We start from the raw sequence: 5,157 nt of genomic DNA, 5'->3' as shown, positions 1-5,157 counted from the left end.
GTGCAGGAGCAGGTCAGCATCAGCGAGGAGCAGCAGAGCCTCTTGGAGGGGGGCTTAGAATCAGGCCTCCAGTCCCACGGGAGGAGATGCAGGTAAAGTACGTGCTCTTTTCCTCTGAAGTTGAAGTTGCCCCTATTTCAGGCCTTATTGCAACTTTCAGAAGTAATGTTTCACCACAGTAGTGATGTTAGCAAGCATTGTATCTTATTTCCCTGTTCATTGTCTACTTTGCACCTCAGCACCTCTTTGTCCTATTGTGGAGAATGTGCACACCTTTATCACCAGAACAAGACGGTGGTGTTGCTGCTCACCGAAAAGCAACTTGTAAGTTTCTCTTGAGCAGAATACAGAAGCTGCTGTGTAACATGTCATTTTTGCATCTCCCTTTTCTCTTCCTGGCTCTTCTTCCTACCATAACACTAATCTAGAGCACTGTATCTGGAGTCACGGCAGCATACGAGCGAGAGCAGTTGTGGCTGGCCAAAGAGAACCTGATGGTGAAGCTTCAGGCTTGTGGTCGAGGCTGTCTTGTCTGTCAGGAATTCAACTCCAGAATGAGGTTTTTGAAGAAGCGAAGTAGTGAAGGTAGCAAGTGCTATGGTTTTTTTTGTTTGTTTGTTTGTTTTGTTAACATTTTTGGTAGCAATATTTGTGGAGAAGACTTTTATCTGACCTGCTTTGGGATTCTTTCCTATAGATTCAGTCACTGACCAGGATGTATCAAGGCAGAAGGCGTTACAGAGATCACCTGCAATATTTCAGAGACCACATAAGAGATTGTGAAATGAATTCAGTATCTGACACTTTTTTTTTTTTTTTTTTTACTCTGCCCTTAACAAGTTTAAGTGGCTGGTTTTTTTTTTCCATTCTAGATAAATGACGTTATAAAAATTCAAGCCTTTATCTGAGGAAACAAAGCAGGAGAAGACTACAAAACCCTCAGTAAGTGTGGCCAAAAGAATAAAGCTAATATGCTTTGAATCTCTATTTGCAGAAAAATACTGTTAGTGAGATCTGCAACAGGAAGAGAGCTATGAAAATCAGTTGGGATGAAGTGGTGCAAAGAGTAGATAGGTAGGTAGGTAGGTGGCTGAAGGAAAAATTCCCTCTGGCTGAGGGAGTGGAATGCGCTGTCAGCAAGTTTGCTGATGACACAAAACTGGGCAGAGTGGCTGACACAGCAAAAAGCTGTGCTGCCTTCCAGCGAGACCTGGAGAGTTGGGTGGGGAGAAACGGAATGAGAAAGAACAAGGGCAGGTGTGGAGTCTTGCATCTGGGCAAGAGCAACCTGAGTACCAGTATAGGTTGGGGGCTGAGCTGTTGGAGAGCAGCGTAGGAGAAAGGGATCGGGGGATCCTGGTGGGCGGTAGGAGCAGCATGAGCCAGCACTGTGCTCTCGTGGCCAAGAGGGCATCCTGGGGTGTATGAGAAAGAGTATGGATAGGAAGTGGAGAGGTGCTCTTTCCCCTCTACTCTGCCCTGATGAGTGGAGCATCTCCCTGTGAGGAAAGGCTGAGAAAGCTGGGTCTCTTTAGCTTGGAGGAGACTGAGGGGTGACCTCGTTGATGTTTATAAATGTGTGAATACTGAGTGCGAGGAGGATGAAGGCAAGCTCTTCTCAGTGACATCCAGTGATAGGACAAGGGGCAATGTGTGCAAGCTGGAGCATAGGAGGTCCCGCGTAAGTAAGAGGAAAAACTTCTTCACAGCAAGGGTAACAGAACACTGGGATGGGCTGCCCAAAGAGGTTGTGGGATCTCCTGTGGAGACATTCAGCAGCTGCCTGGACATGTTCCTGTGTGCCCTAACCTAGGTGATCCTGCTCCAGCAGGGGGATTGGATGAGATGCTCTTTGGAGGTCCCTTCCAATTCCTGACATTCTGTGATTCTGTGCAAACTTGGTTCACAGTAGTACTTTTGCTGCTGGGAAATAGGAGCGCTGATCTATGGGGTAAGTTCAGCAAGGTGGACTCCCCTAAGCTGATACTGACTTCATCCTATAGCGTTGACTTCTGTCCTGATTTATTCCATGCCAGAAGTTCCAGATGCTGTCAGGAGTTATTTAAGCCCATTGGTGTTAATTTGATCCTGGACTGGCTGCTGCTTGACATGCTGTCTGCACAGAGGTAACACATGCATTAATTTGTTTCCTGTCCTCTGATGTTTTGTCTCTTGTTTTTAGTTAATGCTGAAAACCCACCTACGGCTGTGGTTGGGAAATTGGTTCACTTGCTCGATCGGACCCAGATTTTCAGGAGGAGCTGGAGCTAATGAAACTGTGTGAGGAAGCTGTGACCTTGATCTGATCTAATCAACAGCTTGAAAATGACCTCAATCTCATGGACATCAAGATTGGACTGCTAGTGAAGAACAGAGTGACACTGCAGGTAGGAAATGCAGTGCTGGGAGACGAGCAGAGTGAATTGAGGCCAATGGCAGTTAGCATGAGGACCTTCTGAGCCTGGATCTCACTTACTCAGATTCAGTGGGAAATATTTCCTCCAGAGTTACAGGTTTTCCTCCCAGTAAGTTCCTAACTGTTCCACTTATTACTATGTATCCCTAGAAAGAGAACTGCAGCAGAAACATCAAGGCTTCAAGCGTTATAAAAACAAAGCACCAGAAAAGAACCCACTCGGGACCAAGGGAAAGCAATAGATGGTATGCTTGAAGGCTCTGAGAAGTGTTTGTCTGTTCACTTGTGGTTACATGAGTCATGGACTTGCACACCTCAATTTCTTCTCACGTTTTGTGTGCTGTATCAGAGGGGGAGGTGATTTCGGAGCAGGAAATGTGCTCAGGCTGCTTGGTGTTGGTTGGCTGATGGAAGCCCCCTCTGTCACTTTGCTGACGATTGATTTCACACAAGAACAACCTTGCTGATACAGCGGTGCCTTTTTTTAATTCAAGCTGAAGTTACAGTCACCTTTTCCTTTGGTCCTGAATAGCGTGGCGCTAGGCTTGACCTTGTGTAAAATCTGAACCATGGCAGCAGTGAAGTTCAGTTCCAAAGGAGGCTACAGCTCTTGGGCTGATGCTGGCAGCAAAAAGTATCATCGTTATCAGAGCAGTGGAGGCAGGGAGTCAGCAAAATGGAAGCAGGGCTTGGGGCTTCAAGCACAGTTGAGAAAGAAAGGCATTTTCAAGCATCTTCAGAACGCTACCAGCTCTGACAGTAGTCCCTGCTCAAAGCAATTAGTCCTTGTAGGTTCTCAACCAATTCTGGAGTGTGGGGACAAGACAGAAATTGCTGCTATAACAGATAATGTTTCACTTCATGATCTCCTGATGTACCTTGACTGCCTTATCCACGCATAAGGAAGTGCTATCGTGCAGCTTTTTCCCGTATTGTGTGTTATTTAAATGTGGAATCTGTCCCTCTGTGTTCTTTGCAGGATGTTGTTTCTCATAGCAAAAATCTTAGCAAGAAGAACAAGGAACAGCTCTGTGACGTGATGACGCTGAACGAGCAAAAGGGAGGTTTGAAAGCTTTGAGCAAAGAGGTGAAGGAAAAGCTGGAAGCCTATCAGCATCTTTTCTACTTGAGGTATGCAGCTTTTCATTCACTGCTCTTGTCATAGATGCTTACGTGTATTGGAGCAGTCTGTGCTTATGCTCTGCAGTGTTGAGGCGCTGTCTGTCTTTGTGGTGTTGGCTTTTGTGGACACGTGCTGTATGGGAATTGCTGAGTCATGGCCTGAACCCCCGATTGATCACCTGAGGCGAGCAGTGAGTCAGGCAGAGGAGCACAGGTGAAGGCAATGCAGCTGTGCTGCTGGAAGGGGTGCAGCCAGGCTACAGCCCTCCTAGACCTGTTTAAGAGCTGGCTACCAGTGGGGAAGGATCTCGTCTGGAGATCTGCTCTGCTGGAGTTTTGTAAGTGAGCCCAGGATAGGGGTAAGCCTTCTATTTATTCTCCTTTTGTTAGTTTAGTCTGCTTTGTCAAACTCTCTTGTTTATTTCATAATGACAACATCTTAATAGTCATTGATTATACACGTGCACTAAGTACTTTTTCTTCTTGTTTTAGACTACTCCAACGTACTTGGCCAAGCTGCTTTTGCAGATGCCTCAAAACAAACCCGCAGGGTTCATGGATTCAGCCATCTTCACACTGCATAACTACGCATCCAGTCAGAGAGAGGAATCTCTGCTGTTGCAGCTGTTGCAAACAGCATTGCAGGAAGAGATCAAGTACGTTGTAGCATAGGACACAGCCTTGCTGTTGCCTGAGTTTGGGCCGCTGCTAAAATTGAAGCTGTTGTTGTGTGATGTCCCGTGCTCATTTGCTGATAATGCTGAACTGTCCCTGCCTTCTGCTCATGCTGTTTCACGTCAGTCCTTTCTGTAACCTGGAAGGAGGAGGAATTACCTTTGTTCTTTAGGATTAAAGCCATTTTTCTTTAGCCAATGCTTTGTTACTCAGGGAGGCACTATTTTTGATCTAATGCAGTGCTTTCCTAAGATTCAGTCGCATCTAAGTTCTCTGCTGTCTAGTAAGAAGGACTTGGCACAGACTGCGAGCTTGGGCTTTACAGGCCAGAGTGAAGCTGACACGAAGGACACTGTTTTCCAAAACTGATGAGGAGGCTGAAAATCAGATGCTGTCTGGTTTGGGTTTTTTACTGGCTGTCAGGCTTAAGGATTCTGGCTGTCTGTCGGCATAATTGAGTTGATTGGCACTTAGGAGTTTGGTGTTTATGACTTCTGGCTGATACGGAGCTTCACAACTTGCTAGGAAGACCAAATATGTATAATGTTGGAGGCAGTCATGCCTTTTTTGATGCTTTTAAGTATGAGGATGGTATATGCCCTCCCACAGGTAACGTCTGAAAGGTTTGTTTAATTGTTATCTTTTCTTGGAGTAGTAGTTCAGGAAAGTGCATGTCTATGCTTTATTCTCTGCTGCTGGATTTCCCATAGCGGCATGCTGTGGATGGCTTTTGTTGCTGATTGCTTACTTGTTGAAATACTGAAAGAAAATAGTTGTGCCTGTGTAGAACTCCCTTTGTTTCTTCTGTATTTTTGAGATGCGCTCTTTCAGCCGTGGTGCCCGTGGTCAGAACGCACTGAGGCAGATCTTGGCCCCAGTTGTGAAGGAAATAATTGAGGACGAATCGCTCAACGTCAGAACGGATCCAGTGGATATTTACAAGT

The 5,157-nt window shown here is 45.9% G+C and overlaps 2 long non-coding RNA genes across 3 annotated transcripts; both read left to right on the top strand.

Annotated features, from left to right (window-relative positions):
* Nucleotides 1-1,836: 1,836 nt before the first annotated feature.
* LOC122158517 lies at nt 1,837-3,754 on the top strand. Of its 2 annotated transcripts, none has more exons than XR_006168251.1 (3): nt 1,837-2,126; nt 3,396-3,547; nt 3,624-3,754. It is a non-coding gene; the product is annotated as an uncharacterized LOC122158517 (long non-coding RNA). The 2 variants fall into 2 exon arrangements; XR_006168250.1 differs by lacking the exon at nt 1,837-2,126 and adding an exon at nt 2,455-2,661.
* Nucleotides 3,755-3,840: 86 nt separating this feature from the next.
* Nucleotides 3,841-5,151, top strand: LOC122158518. The gene is made up of 3 exons (XR_006168252.1): nt 3,841-3,876; nt 4,031-4,194; nt 5,031-5,151. It is a non-coding gene; the product is annotated as an uncharacterized LOC122158518 (long non-coding RNA).
* The last annotated feature ends 6 nt before the right edge of the window (nt 5,152-5,157 follow it).

The sequence above is a fragment of the Centrocercus urophasianus genome, unplaced genomic scaffold, assembly GCF_019232065.1.
Source record: "Centrocercus urophasianus isolate 14NV4802_14NV808 unplaced genomic scaffold, USGS_Curo_1.0 seq_145, whole genome shotgun sequence".
NCBI classification, from domain to species: domain Eukaryota; kingdom Metazoa; phylum Chordata; class Aves; order Galliformes; family Phasianidae; genus Centrocercus; species Centrocercus urophasianus.
The sequence above is the reverse complement of the archived record's forward strand: the minus strand, read 5'-3'. Positions and strand labels throughout refer to the sequence as shown.